The following is a 17,676-nucleotide window of genomic DNA, read 5'->3' on the forward strand; positions in this document are numbered from 1 at the left end:
CAATATAAACTCTACTCCATCTGCTAAACATCCAGGGCTAGATATCCAAGTGCCCACTGTATCTCTAGAATAGTGACACAGAATTAGTATGCCACTTACTGGACATTGCAGAATAGTTAACAATAATCCTCAATTACACATGACCCTAGTGTCTGACAGAAGTTTAAATCAGATGCAGTGCAGGTACCCAATCCCTGCAATATTCCAGAACATTGCCTTTTGGCAGGAGTAGAGTCTTCAGATATCCTCTGAGAAAGCCATAGTTAATTCATACTGGTCTTGTGGTTAGTTTAACAAAAGTCTTGATGTCATTGTTACTTTATAAAAATGTAGCTAAAACAAATACTTATCAGGTTGTCAAAACCTAAATAAAATCTCAAGTTTCTTAAGTGGCCCTTTTGAATGTTTGGTACAATACACACATCTCTATCTATGATACACGAGCATACACAGATGTACTTACACACAACTGTGGCTTGTAACATGCCGAAGCTATTTGCAAACCAACATTAAAATGCTGGCTTTTGAGAGTGACAGTGATAAGTAAAGTGCAGTCTGGAACAAATCAGTACATTTCCCAGTCACCTGTGGTGTGTCAGTACAGCTTGTAGTGCTAGATGGACCCTCATATTTCCATACAGAGAAAGAATGTTAAGGTTGCAAAGTCAAATATTCAAAATTTAGGAAATTCAATAAATAAGGTTGCCCATACAACTTTAATTCGGACCCCTTGTGTGTATGCATTATGCTACAGCCTTATGACATGATTGCATACAGGACACTGCCTCATTCAGAGCATAGGATGGATCAGGAAATTAGAAGGTAGAGCCAAAGTGCCACGTTCCAAGTAGGGCACAGGAGAAGGCAGTAACAGAATTCAATAGCATTAAGAATCAGTGAGGATCATGATGAGGAATCAAGTATAGGGTTGTAGCTGGTAGGTCTGGTGTGAGTGCAGATGGGAAAAGGGGGTTGTGCGGGGACCTGGAAGCAGAGGGCCCAGTCCAGTTGCAGAGACTAGATAAGCCTAAAAATGCTTCTAATAAAATGTTATCCTAATAGAACACCACTAATCAGGGATGATCAGCCTCCGCAAACCAATAGAAGCTGCAAGTGCTCATCACCTCCTCAAATTAGGCCATAAATTTGCTGCTTTAGGACAAAGATGGGCTTGAGTTTCAAAATTTGGACACAAAATACCGAAGTCTAGGGTTCTTCATACCTAAGGTTTGATCTAGTCCATAGTGGTCAGCAACAACATTTCAGTTCGTAGTGGTCAGTCACAACATTTATATACACACCCAGATCCAGACTTTCCTAGCAAGGGGAATTAAGGGCTTTATTCCAGAGCTTTGGCTCACGACCATTTCTGTTTTAGGATTTAGCTAATATTTTGTCAGGCCAATTAAATCTTTATTCTCAGGCCAAATAGGTGTTTTGCTCTCTTGAGAAACAGACAGTTATTGATTTCGTTATTAGGTCTGTTCATTCCTTTTTTGCATGAACTCGATTGAGGGACTTTCACAGCAAAAGTTCAGTAGAAGAAGCTGAATACTTAAGATAAAAGTTGGTGTGGTGGCGATCCCTCGGAGTTCAAGGATGATTGTCTTCCATAAATGATAGTCAGTTATCACTGGTGGATTTCCAGATGGTTAATGAGACTCATCCAGGATCCACAGATCTTGTCACAATTGGGGCAGACATTTCCCCGTGGATAGGGTGGATCTGGATTGTTGAGTCGGGCTATGGCACATTCTTTACTCCTTTCCAGTTTCTCCATTTCCTGTTCCATTTTGGTTGATCAAGGGCTTGGGTTTCCCGTGAGTTTATGTCAATATTGCACTTCTTTATGTTGGCTTTGAGGGTGACTTTGAAGTGCTTTTTTTGCCTGCCCCCATCCATTGGCTGTGGCTCAGCCACAATTGGAAGATGATAGCTAGCAAGTGAAGTAATAGTACCTTGCTACTACATAGCACCTTTTATCAAAGGATCTTGAAACACATTACTTATGTTAATTAACTATACTTCAGCACCCTGTAGCAAATAGGTAAAAATCTCCAATGTTCCTATTACTGTTACTCTTCCCTTCTCCCTCCTCACTCAGTTATTTTCTACACCCTCTTTGTGTCATGCAATTTATTAGAACTGGGTGAAAAACTGAGAAAAAGTTATTAAAATGTTCATGAATTTTTATCCTCCTTTTCTTAGTTAAGATTTTGACAAAGCATTCCAAACAAATTTCAAAATTTGGAAAATTTAGACCAGCTCTACCATTTACATTGTCTTCTTTGACATTTGTACAGCACTGAGCACATTGATGCTCCCATCCTGATTGGAGCCTCTGGGCACTTCAGTTATTACAGATGGTAAACTGGAGTTGAGAGACATTGAGTCACCTGTCCAATGTCACAAAGTGAGTGGGACACTGTGAGAAATCAGAAGTCTTGGTTCTCAGTTTCCTATTCTAACTACTGAACTTCTCTGTTACCCTCCCTATTGTATTCTGAAAACTGTGCCATCTATTTAAAATACTTGAAATACCACATATCATGCCCCCCAAAGCCCACCAGTCTCAGGGTAGTATTTCATTAAACCCCAAATTCACCAAAACAATTTCACCTCAAGTGAAGCTGGCATGGTCAAGCTTTGGGCTCATGCAATACCTGCAGTCACACAGGGTGTTCAACCACTCATGAATAAATTTCTCCCTGGCTACTTTGTAGGCAACAAACCTTCATACCCCATTCTTGGAGGTTGGGGGTTAAGCTTTGAAAGGACAAGTCCAAAGAGGAAATGACAAGGAGCCTAGCATAGGAACTTGCTTTAAAAAGAACTAACGCCTAATGCTTTTTTTCTTTTTAAATCAGGCAAAGAACCTAACACAAATAATATGGTTACGGATTATTCATATTCTCCTCTGCCTCCAAGTTCCTAAACTGCTGGCTGGCTTTACTATTTTTGAACAATTTGAGAGCTCTAACATAATCCCAGAAAGGATATTTACTACCCTAAAGTTGGCTGGAAATAGGATAGTAAATTCATCACCCTCAGCTTGAAAGCTCTTCCGAAGGCACAGCATGCTCTTTTCTTCTGGACTGTGTGATCAGACTGAGTTCCAGGATGAAGAAAATCATTTTATCATCCACATCAAGACTTTTAGTGGCAAGAGCCACCAGCAAAATGAGGTTTCTCTCTGCAGCAGTCTTCCTGGCCTGAAATCTTAGCGGGATGGTCACAGTGGAATCCTGTGCACGTTTTCAAACCCTGTAGGATCATCTTTACCATTTCTATTCAGGTCAGAAGGCATAACAAAAGTGTGATCTCTTTATTTTCAGGAATTTCAAACAGCCTGATGTTTCAACTCCTAGATTTCCTTTAAGAAGATTTTAAAACAAAACATTCATCATTTTGGCATCCAGGGCAGTAATTTACTTGTAGTTTCAGGTGTTTTTTCTGCCATTGGTAATAGCTCCACCTCTCCCAGTATTAGGCTCTCCAGAGTGCACATCAGAAAGCTAATCAGCAACTGGAAAGTATAGCTCTAATAGTCTAGCACAGATCAACAGTGGAGCTGTAAGCAATGTGTTCAGCCTCAATCAAACCTACACAGGATGGTTAGAGGGAAATATTTGCACTTACACAATATTTTCTGTGTTTTCTTTTTGTTCTGCTCTCTATGCTATGCAGACCACATGGAGCTGTGGGAAACTTGCTGGTTTTGGTTCAGTGGGTTTCAGTGAATTCAGTCTGCATGGTTTTAGTACCTTACAATTCAGGCTGATGTGAATATGTTAATTCAAATGAAACCTGCAAAACAGATGGGTCTGACTTGGTTTGAGAGGAAAGTTGCACAAATCCTACCCTGCTTTCCCCTACAACTGTTACCTGATGCTGTCTTCTGGAAGGGTAAGAGGGAACTGGTGGCTTGCTACACGCTCTTGTACTCTGCAGTCTTCAGGGGATTGATGGCTGCCCTCCTTACCATCCCGATAATTAAAGGGGTTAGCCAGCAAGCCTTATGTCCCCCTGGGGTAGAGGAAGCAAAGTTAGTCCATTTCCCCCACTTAATCCACTGGTATTGTGTTACCTGTTCCCTCTTTATATATGGGCCCAGAAAATTCAGCTCTCCATGGACCACTAGCAATTGTTCAATCAACCACAAATGATCCACAAAAAACAGGAGGGAATGAACCTCTGCCTTATCTAGTTCTGAAGTGAGATATCACTAGTGCACAACACACTGGCGGAGACCTACTTAGTGAAAAGTTTGTGTGAAACTCAAAGTATTTTGCATTCATCGTGGAGTTCCAGGTTTTTTGTTACAAAAATCTCACACAGCTCTAATACCAACAATTATTTACTCATGCTGACCTCCGCTACCATCTACAGACCCCCCAGACCACAAGAAACTTAATCTGTTCCCTGAATAAGGTAAACCAGATGCTTAATTACCTTGTTAAACCAGAGCCAGAGTGAAGGGATACTAAAAAGAAAAAAAAGAAGGAAAAAAAAGAGGGCAGGCCAGCTATAAATGCTGTATTGCCTGTTTTCCTACAAACAAAAGATCTTGGTGCCTTCTAGCTTTGATTGCTTATTTTTCCTTAGGGTTAATGAGTATTGTTATCCCCATAGAAACCTCAATGGAGCTCACAGTTTCAAAAAATATTATTTCCAGGATGAGAGACAGAACTCGGGGGAGTGGTTCACAAGACAAAATTAGAATGTCCCCCATTTAATCAAGTACCTGTTTTCAATGTGTAGAGTCTGGTCAGGTCACGGAATCTATCAAACAAAGCCGAACTTCTTTGCTTTCTTTAAACAGTTTTGAGTTATTCCCTTAATGTTTGATCACGTATTTATTGAAATGAAAATCAATCCATAGTGTTATATGAATGGCACAAAAAGCAACTGGCAGGAGAGCTTGCAAACATTGGAAAACATCTTACATCTGTTATTTTTAATGTGGTTTTACATTTGAATGTGGTGCCAAGTTTGTCCAGGGTTCTTTACAAAAAGAAATCCTCCACAACGGATCTGGAATCAAATGATCAGAATGCAACTTCCAGGGAAAAGAGAGGAAAGAGTGATTGTAATGTACTTCAGGACAATGTAAATGATTCATTCTTATAAGACATACTGTATTTATGAGGGAGCTATTGTCCCTGAATTAGGCTGAAGGGGAGACTTACCTATTTGGTAGCCTTAATGTTGGAGGGCTTAATGGAGTGCAGTTGGAATTAATTATTTATCTCTAGTTACTTATGGTTGGATGTACTCAGTTCTGGCTCACCCACAGTGCTATTTGATCAAAGTACTGTGAGCATATGTATTTAGCATGTGTGTAATGCTAAGGTGCCCATTGGTGTGTATGTTACAGAAAATACTATTGGCATGACCATGGAAAGCTTGGTGTGCTCACCTGTATTTTAATACCCAGAATGCTCTCACTGAAGCGCTACTGACTGATTTCAAGCAATATGCTGTAAAGTTTGAGCCTGATTTTGGAAGCACTGAAATGATTCCTGTGTCATTTACAGAGGTTAGAAAAGTCTTCTCACTGAAGTCTCTGAAGCAAATAATATTTGAACAGAAAAATTATTCTCCAAAAATCTAAATCAGTTCAGTCTTATCCCATAGAAACCTGCTCATCCCTTTTGCCTATTTCTACCACATTTGTTTAATGCCATCTCTATCTAATACAAGTGGTGAAACTGATCAAACACATTCTATACATACCACCCAGCCCACAGTCTCAGCATCCCAGCTGTATCCTAACCTCACAAATTCACAGGGAAACCATCTCCAGCGTTTCAAAAGCATAATAACTTTTATGAAGGGGGGCAATGGGAACTCCGTTAATTAACTCAACTTATTTCTGCATTTCTAGCCATGTCTTCCTCTTTGTTCACCTTCAGTAGTTTAATCTCAGGATACAAAAGGAACATTTTTCCCATAAAGTGCATTCTTTTAGGACACTTATATTCCTATCAAAGTTCTGGCAGCCAGGAAAACATTTTGGGCCAAACATTCAAATGGAAAGAGGTGTATTTAACCACTATGCGAGCAATAAGCTCTAGCAGAGGAAAATTCAGAAATCCGGTCAGTTAGGCAAGCATTTAATTTCCATGAAGTCCTTCACCTATTGTCCATACAACTTATCCTGTATATAAAATACCTCTGTCCTCAAACCCATTAAAAGGAAAATCAGATTTGATTTCTTAAATCTTTTAACTCTTCCCGTTGAGGCATATTTGGCTGCTGGGATGGGATGAAGGGAGAAGGACTCTGTGATTTTTCTCCTACATACCCTAAAGTCCTGTTCTGTTCTGAAAAGAGATTCATTAATAATGGCCTGGCAGAGTTCCAAGTTTATTGTGTTCATTATTTCTGTATTAAATGTACTCAGTTTACAAGAAGGAAAACATTTGATCCAACTGACAGCCGTGCAAACAAAATCTGGGCTCTGAGGACCAAAGGCCATAATCCTTCAAGTGACTGAACACCAAGGCCCTTATCTTGCAAAGCACTTAAGCACATGCTTAATTAATGCTTCTGAAGTCCTTTAAAGATGGAGTTTCAGAATAAACGTAAACTTCATCGCTTTCATCAGTGTTACCATTAGAATACATTTTGAAAATCAAGATTTTATATCATCAAAATTGAACATTACTTCCAAAATTTGTAATAGCCCATGAGTGGATAAGAAATACCAGGTGATGGGTAATATTTTGTAGTTGTTCATAATCAAATTATCTTCTATATTCTGTTTGTGTCACCATGAAAGCAAAATCGAGAGGTTGTATGATTGCTTGTATAAGAGTAAATGGGACTTCTTTGATAAAATAATTTTGCTAGGACTATTTTCCAATATTGTATCATAATTACATTGGGTATATTAACATCAGTTAATGCTTATTTCTATTATAAGAAGACAGAATGGAAATTGTAAGAGCTCAACTCCTGTGGCCTAGCACATGTCTCAGGACCAGAGTCTAAATTCCCATTTTGATGAAGACTAGAACTGGTTATAGATTGACTTTCTGCTGCTATTGGCCAAGAAGCAAATACATTTTTAACAGATATTACAAAACTTAAATCAAAATCTAATTCTCTATTTAAAGCTCAGGTGTTTTTCCTCTCTTCTTTAACAGCTCAGTCTGTTTAGTTTATCCAAGAGAAGGTTAAAGAAGTGACTTGTTCGTGGTCTACAACAGGGATCGGCAACCTTTGGCACACTGCCCACCAGTAAGCACCCTGGCGGGCTGGGCCAGTTTGTTTACCTGCCGTGTCCACAGGTTCAGCCGCTCCAGGCCAATGGGGGCTGTGGGAAGCAGCTCAGGCTGAGGGAGGTGTTGGCCACCGCTTCCTGCTGCCCCCATTGGCCTGGAGTGGCGAACTGCGGCCAGTTGGAGTTGCGATCGGATGAATCTGCAGATGTGGCAGGTAAACAAACCGGCCTAGCCCACCAGGATACTTACCCTAGCGGGCCACGTGCCAAAGATTGCCAATCCCTGGTCTACAAGTACCTAGATAGAGTCAAGATTTCTGATCGCGGACCGATCTTTAATTTAGCAGCAAAAGATACAAGATCCAATGGCTAGAAGCTGAAATTAGACAAATTCAGACTAGAAATAAGGTGCAAATTTTTAACAGTGAGGGTAATTAACCACTGGAACAACTTACCTAGGGATGTGGTGGATTCTCTGTCACTTGAATTTTTAAATCAAGACTAGATGTCTTTCTAAAGAGATGCTATTCATAGATTCTAGGGCTGGAAGGGACCTCGAGAGGTCATCAAGTCCAATCCCCTGCCCTCATGGCAGGACCAAATACTGTCTAGACCATCCCTGGTAGACATTTATCTAAGCTACTCTTAAATATATCCAGAGATGGAGATTCCACAACCTCCCTAGGCAGTTTATTCCAGTGTTTAGCCACCCTGACAATTAGGAACCTATGGGCCTCATGCAGAGATTACTGGGTGAGGTTCTATGGCCTGCTATGCAGGAGGCAAACTGGATAACCAAAATGATCCTTTTTGGCCTTAAAATCTATGAATCTATGATCCAACATCCAGTGAAGTCAATGGAAAAGACCTCCAGCTGTACGGGTCTTCGGTTTTTGTTTTTAAATCAAAACTTTTCAGATCATTTGATCATAATGTGCACTCTTACTCTTTGGTTTTTTTAAGTAATAAGATGAGATATTTAAGAATGGGGTTTTAGTCAGAAGGAGCATAATAAATTGGGGGAGCAAGGAGGTACTTCTCACATGATTTCTTTTTAAACATGTGTATAAATGAGAGTATCAAGGAAGGAAAAATGAAGAGGGCAGAGAATTTTCAAGATCCAGATGAATGTGGCAACTCTCCTTGAGGGAAATGGAATCCCACTGTACATACCTGGGGTAGACTTTAGCCCTAAATGTTCCATAATCTTACATGAAAGTTCTGCCTTTCTATACCAAATGACCTAGATACCCAAAAAAATCCCATGCAAATCCCTACATGACAAGACAACATAAATCTGCCTCAGCCTTCATTGCAAACCTTGCCTCTTACTGAATCATTCCCCCAATCACCTGTACTCTGCCAATGTCGGCCAGGAGGCCCTGTTCATTTATTTCTCACCCAGCCAGCAGCATGCCTTCTAGGCTTCTCCCAGTGCATGGATTGGAGCTAGGAGGCCCTTCCACAATGCTAGTGCCTTCTCTTCATTCACAGCTCGCCTGTGCTACTTTGTTGCACAGGAGAAGTTAGTTAATATAATATAAGCTACTTAAGTTTTAAATATAAATATATCCTACTATATATTTATCCTCTGCTTTCTAGTGTGTCCCATCTCATTGGTCTGCCTTGCTGAGAAACTGTAAAGTCTTTGGGGGCAGATTCTCTCTGCATTTGAGGTCTTCTATAGTACTAAGCACACTGTCAAGGCTTAACAAACACATAATATTTAGTTATACTGATGATGTCAAACAACCTGACAAAATCCAGGAAATTCAGCATTAAAGTGTTTGACACTCAAATGCCCTCTCCTCTAAGTCCTGCCGCTATGTCTTCTATATTTCATTTTATCTCATTCTCCTAATGGCACAAAATAAAGCCCTGACCCTGCAAACACTTATGCACATGCTTAACTTTACGCACTGTGAGTAGTCCTATTGACTTTAATGGGACTACTCAAACAGTGAAATACTAGCTCTACTGAAGTCAATGGGAGTTTTGCTATTGGCTTCAGGATATCAGCCACAGTGGAAAATCAATGCATAAAGTGAAGCGTGTGCATAAATCTTTGCAGGATCAGAGCCCAAAGATGGAGTATTGACCTTAATTTTGAAGCTGCTAGTTTTTTGTAAATTAGTATCTTAACCACCTTGTTTTGTTTTGTTAATTTTGTAATCTACACACCAGTGGTGTTTGTGTCATAGAGATTTTGAAGATGAAAGTTCTATCAGTCTAAGAAAAATTCCAAAGGGATTATCAAAGTTTAGTGAATAAATTACTTCTATTCCTATTGGATTTTGCTGTTCATGGTAACTTAACTTGGGCCCAAGCCTCACTTCTTGATCATTCTCTTGAACAAAGATCACAGACTTTACATTTACCCATGGAAAAAAAGAGGCCCAAGTGATTTTTTTTTGGCCAGCTATTCAGCCTCATTTTTTTCAATTTAATATTTAACATGTTGATGCCATTTTAAAATAACTGGCCTCATTAACACATTAGCCAGCTTTATAAAAATTTTGTTTGACAATTAACTCCTTGTTTCTGCTTTGCAGACTTGAAATGATAAAACAAAATCAGTTTCATAAAGCTTTTTGTTGTTCTTATTTTCCAGCAGTCTTTTCAAACTACCAGTTTCTTTAAATAGTTGTGTGAAAGGATACCCCTCTTTACCTACTTGTCGTCTTTTTCCCTTTTGTTTAATTAACTATCATTACAGACTTTCTGCTGCCTGAGGGGATAGAGACATTCCCTATCTGGGAAGTCATTGACTGTCTAGAGCCAGGGAAAATAGTTTAGGATACAATTCTACAAACATTTATGCATGTGCTTTACTCATCTGTAAAGTTAAGCATGCAGGTCCCAAGAGAATAATTTCCATGGCTTCTTCCCTACAGCACATCACTGTTTCCTTGTTACAGTAAATTACTCTAGGCAGTTCAATCACATTTATGCTAGCAGATAATGACCCTAGTCCTGTTCCCACTGAAGTCAATTGATTACAATGAAAGCAGAACTGGGCTCAGTGATCCATTCCAGAGCTTTACAACTTTAGGCCCTGGTTGTGAAATTCACCAAATGTGGACAGACTGCTGCACACACATGAAGTCTTGTGAACAACAATTGGGCTTCAATGGAGGAACAAAAATCTAGTCACATGATATCAATTGCACAAGCAGAGTAGAATTTAGTAAGAGAAAAAAGGCAAAATTTTTTACCGACATATTTGGAAAAATTGTGGTCTTGAATCCAAAACGAAGACAAGAAAAATACTCCATGTGTTACGTTAATGTGTTCATAGTAAGTAGAACTGTTCAAATTATTTATTGCAAATAATATTGACTGTGAATGTTGCATACTTTTCTGTTGGCAAGGTGAGCCTGATTTCTACACATTTACTTCTTATTTATAAATATTCATCAAATAGTTTATGCAAACAAATTTCAGCCTATGGATTGTTTCCAAATGGTTCCTTTTGACTATTTGCTAGTCATGGTGCATGACAGGTCTCCTAAATCACATGGTATAGTTTCTTCTCCCTGTTGGATGACTGAAACTCTTAAAAACAGGAGAAAAAAGAGTACCAAGTAATCCACATCTGCTGTGATTTTTCTTTTTTAAAACAAATGATCTGTGCCAAAACTTGTGACATTTCCTGGATTTTGCAAACATTTTCATGACTAAACTGTCAGTCATCCCACTACGCATGGAAAACTAATTTGACCTCCCACAACTACCAGCAAAGTGAACTCACTAGGTGTATTCATGAATAATTGTTAGTACCATTTAACCAGTTCTAATGTTAATCTAACACAATGAATGTCAGCTTTGTGAATGTTACATTTAATATCCCTGCCAAACAGAGTTAAAATATTGTTTCATGGTATAGCTCTCTGTATTTTGGTTGACATGTCTTGATTTGACGGGGACATGGTTGCCCCTGAAAACTGACAAACAGAAATAAGTATGTTACTGTAAAATAAATATAAAATAAAAATATCTTTGAAAATAACAAATGCACATTAAGAAAGTGTAACAGAAGCCTTGGGCCAGTCAGCCCTGTTCAATTAGCCTAGCCCAATACACCTGTGCAGGACTGTGATTCAGAGGAAGGATGCACAGCAGTGATGCAGTGGTGGGTGAAGTAGAACAGACAGGCTGTCCTGCAATGGGAAAGGAGCCTACATGGAAACAGGATCTGATCAGGGACTACAGCCTGCCTGAAAACCCTGGGTAAGAGGAGAGTGTGCCAGCCCTTTGGTGGTGTGGTTGAAGCCCAGAAACTGAGGTTGGTGTAAGGACAGTTTAATGCAGCTGGGGTTAGCCAGCAAAGAAGGAGGCCAGCAGCTGAGCCAAGCTGGGCTGAAGGTACAGTTGTTTTGCTATTTTCTCTTGGACTTTAAGATTGTGAGGCCCTGAAAGAGGTTGCACTCTGTGGCATGACTTGGGCAGCAGGCTAGGTCACTCCTGTGTCCTGAGAAGACACTGTGCAAGGCACAGCTAACACAATGCCACTTCTGGCCATGAAAGGGTACTAGAGTGGTATCTCTGTGACAAAGATTATACATTAAAGATTTCTTTGTGAAGTAGATTTCTCCCTCATTCCTATTACCAGATTGTTATATTTAGAGCTGGTGGGAATTTTCCATTGAAATACTTTTGCAACAAAAAATGCAGTTTCCATGGAAATTTTCAATTTTGCTCAAATGTTTTGATTTGGGAAACTCTAAACAAAATATTTTTGTTTCAGGTTTGGTTGACCCAAACTGAAGTCTTTCAGTTTGTTCAACCAAATCAAAATGGTTTATTTTATTTATTTTTGGGGGGATAGGAGGAGGGGGGGTTAGGTCAGTCTGACTCTAATCTGTATTTACCAAACCACCCAGGGCACCTCATGGGAGTTGTAGTTTGAGTGCCTCATGCTCAGTTCTTCTATGGGCTGGGTTACCTGGTTCTACTATATCACCCATGAAGCATCACAATTTCCATCCCTGGTTGAACCAATGTGGTGCATCATGATAGTCATATGGTGTACCAGGAGAAATGTAGTCTGGCCAGGGAGCTCAGCCAATAGAAAAGAGTCGTGGTGTGTGGTATTTAGACTACAACTCCCAGGAGGCACTGCAGCAGCCCAGGCAAACACAGATTAATGTCAAACCAAGTCAAAATTAAATGTTTTGATTCAGTTCAACAAACCAGTGTGAAGTGTTTTGATTCAGGAATATAGAATCATTTTGTGAAACTTTCTGTTCTGTGAAAATTTTTTGATATTTTAACTTTTTGTCTCAGTTCAGGACAAAAATAAATGTAGAAATATCAATTTCCCACAGGATGGAAATTCTAGTTTTTGCCCAGCTCTACTAACTTTTTAGAGTTCAAAGGGAATTTAAGGTTAGGGTCACTTAGATATGTTTTTTCTGAACTGTGTCTATTTTGCTGTCTTTGTTATCAATGGCTCGTCCCACTGCAAATTCTATGAGTGTAAGGAGAATTCTTAGGGATTGCTTTCCATCTAACTGATGTCCAAAAAAATTAGAATTATTCATTACCAGATACTTCCTAGCTAGTTGCATAGTTCATAAGGACGGATAGGAAATGCCTGAAAAGGACACAAACATAGGGGTTGAACTCTCAAAGGATTTTTCCCCGTTCTTGGCTTGCTGAAATATGCACAATTGCGAGGGTAAATACAATAGTTTCAAATGAGTGGTTTGCTCTTCTCAAGCAACTAAACTCATGTTACTATAACATGAAGACAGCCACAGTTAAAACTAAAAACAACTTTAAACATTTCATTTTTTAAAAAGCAGAACAAAATCACAGGAGATAGAGAGAAGTTTATTTTAACATTAGTGTGACGGGTTGGATTCCTCTGTCTGGGTTGCCACCTGATATACTGGGGTCCCACGGAGCCCGCCAGTTCCACCAACCTGGGCTTCCTCACCCTGTCCTTGCTGTGCCAAGCCGTCAAGCTTCTCCAGCACACACACAGGTAAGGCCACTCCCAGCTGCAGACAGACTGCAGTTCTGTGTGGGAGGATTCAGCTCGGGGATTTACTCAGCACCTCACGTACACACCTCCTTTGGGGTGTAAACCCAAAATAATATTGTCTTGTATAGAGAGATCTATACAGCGCAAGTTCATAAAAATCACCCCCTCCCTCAATGTGGAGGGAGATATGCACAGCTTTCCCCTCCTCCCCCCACCCCGATATGAATTGTACAAACTGGTTTATAGAAAACAAAGACAAGTTTATTAACTAAAAAAGACAGATTTTAAGTGATTATAAAGGATAGCAAACAGATCAAAGCAGATTATTGAGCAAATAAAACAAAACACACAAACTAGGCTTAATACATTAAATAAAATGGCTACAAATAGTAATTTCTCATCCTAAATGTTGTTTTATGCAGGTTGCAGAGTTTCTTGAAGGTAAACTGCACTGCTTACAGCTTAAATCTCCAGGTATACCCTTCACAGGCTGACCTTTCTCAGTCTGGGTCCCAGTCCTTCTCCCCAGATCAGTCTTAGGAGTTTTCAGCAGTCATCCTGGGCGGGGATTCCATGAAGAATTGGCAACCGTGATTAACTCACTCTCCAGTCTTAAACAGAATTTACATGTGGTGGGAATCTTTTGTTTCCCAGTCTGACCCCCCACCCTCCTTAATGCAAAAACACTGAAAGCCCAAGATGGGGGTCTAGTACCAGGTGACACAATCACCTGACCCTGTAGTGTTAAAGCAGCAACCCAGGAAGGTGAGAGATTAGTATCTTCAAAGTCTTATTGTTCTTCTAATGGCCGATTCAGGCTGATTGCCTCCTGTCTGGTGGGCGTTTCCCAGATGCAAACACTTTTGCAATTGATACAGAGCTTATATTCCTAATTTCAGGTACAGCAATGATACATGCACAAATAGGATGATCATATTTGATAAATCATAACCTTTCCAATGATATCTCACAAGACCCATATTGCATCAAATACAACTTAGTTATGCCCTATTCATATCATAAGCATAATTCTATGAAGCATATGGGCATGAGGTGACAATTAGAATTTGTGAAATTTTATAAAATATTCATGTCTGTGTTTCTTGGGCAGCTTAAAAGATCCCAGCGTTCCTAAAAATTGCATGGGGAAATGCTTTCAGACTACCACCTGACACAGGATGGCTCCCATATAAAGAGAACCTATTATAAAGAAACTTCTGGCAAAAGCTAAGTGGGCTCCTGGCTTCCTCCGGTCTCCTTCCAACTAATTTTCCAATAAACTTGTGGTGACCATTAACATCTCAGCTAGTGTGAGAACATCTTTTGTTTTCCTCCTCTAGCTGAGTCTTTGCAATCAAACAGCATGCTGTGTCTCCCACATACAGACACTTCTATGTGCACCTTACCATCTACTCTGTCTTCGACCCCATCACTGCATTTTGGGAGCTGAAGACTGGCATCTTTCATTCTTTATTATGTTGAAGCAAGAAAGAGAGCACAGAGAAGGCAATTCTCAGAGCACTTGAACCGGTGACTGGTCCTGCGAGATGGGAGGGTCTCAAAACCCAGGCTCCAGCCCAAGCCCAAATGCCTATACTACTATTTCTAGTCCCCCCAGCCTGAGCCCCATGAACCCGACTCAGCTGACCCAGGCTCCCAGACTCGGTGCTGAGGTTTTTTTATTGCAGTGTACACTTACCCTCAGGGCCCTGTCAAAGAACATCTTGCCAATAGCCCCCTCTCTCTGACATACCAGTGTGGCTCTAGTTCAGGCACTTCTGCTGACCAAAACGGTGGCAGTATGTCACAGGGAGAAAGAGGGTCTCCTAGGGTATGTCTACACTACAAAATTAGGTCGAATTTATAGAAGTCTTTTTTTAGAAATTGTTTTTATACGGTTGATTGTGTGTGCCCCTCTAAGTGCATTATATCGGCGGACTGCGTCCACAGTACCGAGGCTAACGTTGACTTCCGGAGCGTTGCATTGTGGGTAGCTATCCCACAGTTCCCGCAGTCTCCACCGCCCATTGGAATTCTGGGTTGAGATCCCAATGCCTGATGGGGCAAAAACAGTGTCGCGGGTGGTTCTGGGTATATGTCGTCAGGCCCCCCTCTCCCTCCCTTCCTCCATGAAAGCAACGACAGACAATCGTTTTGTGCCTTTTTTCCTGGGTTACCTGTGCAGACGCCATACCAAGGCAAGCATGGAGCCCGCTCAGCTCACTGTCCCCGTACGTCTCCTAGGTGCTGGTAGACGTGGGACTGCATTGCTACACAGCAGCTGCCTTTTGGCAGCAGACGGTGCATTACAACTGCTTATCGTCATATTCCTGGGTACTCTTTTAGCTGACCTCGGTGAGGTCAGTCAAGGGTGCCTGGGCAGACATGGGAGTGACTCATTCCCTTTTTCATCTCCTGGAGACTCAGTCCTGCCAGCAGTCGTACTGCACCATCTGCTTCCAGCCTAAGATGTATAAGATAGATGGAGTGGATCAAAACAAGAAATAGACCAGATTTGTTTTGTATTCATTTGCTCCCCCCTCCCTCCCTCCATTAAATCAATGGCCTGTTAAACCCAGGGTTTTGAGTTCAATCCTTGAGGGGGCCATTCTGTGTGACAGTTGTTTGTGTTTCTCCTTGATGCAAAGCTACCCCCTTTGTTGATTTTAATTCCCTGTAAGCCATGTCGTCAGTCGCCCCTCCCTCCGGCAGCGCAACAGCAGACAATTGTTTCGTGCCTTTTTTCAGCACAGACGCCATAGCACTGGGAACATGGAGCCCACTCAGATCACCAAGGCAATTATGAGCACTGTAAACACCATGTGCATTATCCTGCAATATATGCAGAACCAGAACCTGCAAAAGCGAAACCAGGCGAGAAGGCGACGGCAGCGCGGTGACAAGAGTGATGAGGAAATAGACATGGACATAGACTTCTCACAAAGTATGGGCCCTGGCAATGTGCACATCATGGTGTTAATGGGGCAGGTTCATGCCGTGGAACGCCGATTCTGGGCCCGGGAAACAAGCACAGACTGGTGGGACTGCATAGTGTTGCAGGTCTGGGACGATTCCCAGTGGCTGTGAAAGTTTTGCATGCGTAAGGGCACTTTCATGGAATTTTGTGACTTGCTTTCCCCTGCCCTGAAGCGCCAAAATACCAAGATGAGAGCAGCCCTGTAGCGGGGTGGTTACCCGCTCCTGCCCTGAGGGGTTTAAAGACAGCCCTGAGGGAGGGCTGTTGCAAGGGGAAAAGCTGCTAGGCTGATTGGGGAAGCAGCTGCAGCTGGGCCATGGCCCAATCAGGGCCCAGCTGGCCCTATAAAGGCTTGAGCCAGGAGCAAGGACTCAGGGCTAGTCTACACTACCCGCCCGGATCGGCAGGTAGAAATCAATCTCTCGGGGATCGATTTATCACGTCTCATCTAGATGGATAAATCGATCCCCGAATCGACGCGCTTACTCCCACCTCGTCAGGAGGAGTAAGCGCCGTCGACGGGGGAGCTGCGGCGATCGATTTGCTGCCATCCTTACAGCGGGGTAAGTTGAATAGGATATGCCGAATTCAGCTACACTATTCGCGTAGCTGAATTTGCGTATCTTAAATCGACCCCCCCACCCCTTAGTGTAGACCTAGCCTCAGTCTCTCTTTGCATTCAGAGAGAGAAGGGCCCGGCTGCAGGGAGCTTAACTAAGTGCCTAGAGTGGAGCAGGGCTGGGGAAAGGCCAAGGGAGCCAGGAAGCTCCGGCCTAGGAAAGCCCCAGGCTACAGGCCTGGTAAGGCCTATTAGGTACTGGGTTGCAGGGGGCAGCCCATGGGTAGGCAGAGGCAGTAGGTCCGAATCCCTTTGCCTGTGATGAGTTGCTGATACTGCAGTCTGCCCCAGTGAACGGGGCTAGATGGAGACTGGGCAGTAGCCCAGACTGAAGCGAAGTGGGGCTAGTGGGTGGGGGTTCCCCTGGGAGGGGGAGACCCAGAACTGTGGGGGTACTGCCAGGGGGCAGCACCCAGAGAAAGGGGCACCAGGGTCCTGGGAGGGACACGGGAGCCAGTGGTAAGGTGGATCACCGGCCTGCAGAGGGCGCTCCCAGACGCAGGAAGACCTAATTCCCATGGACAACCAGCAGGAGGCGCCGCTGGGGTGAGTCCAACCATGTTACAAGCCCTCACAGTTGAGAAGCGAGTGGTGATAGCCCTGTGGAAGCTTGCAACGCCAGACAGCTACCGGTCAGTTGGGCATCAAATTGGAGTGGGCAAATCTACTGTGGGGGCTGCTGTGATCCAAGTAGCCAATGCAATCAAAGAGCTGCTGGTATCAAGGGTAGTGATTCTGGGAAATGAGCAGGTCATAGTGGATGGCTTTGCTGCAATGGGATTCCCTAACTGTGGTGGGGTGATAGACGGAACCCATATCCCTATCTTGGCACCGGAGCACCAAGCCAGCGAGTACATAAACTA

General features: G+C 42.1%; 1 long non-coding RNA gene across 1 annotated transcript in view; it reads right to left on the reverse strand.

Annotated features, from left to right (window-relative positions):
- The window catches only part of LOC101935951 (uncharacterized), a 108,715-nt gene that overhangs the window by 61,317 nt on the left and 29,722 nt on the right, over positions 1 to 17,676 (reverse strand). The window lies entirely within an intron of this gene.

This window comes from Chrysemys picta, chromosome 3 (genome assembly GCF_011386835.1).
Source record: "Chrysemys picta bellii isolate R12L10 chromosome 3, ASM1138683v2, whole genome shotgun sequence".
Lineage (NCBI taxonomy): Eukaryota > Metazoa > Chordata > Testudines > Emydidae > Chrysemys > Chrysemys picta.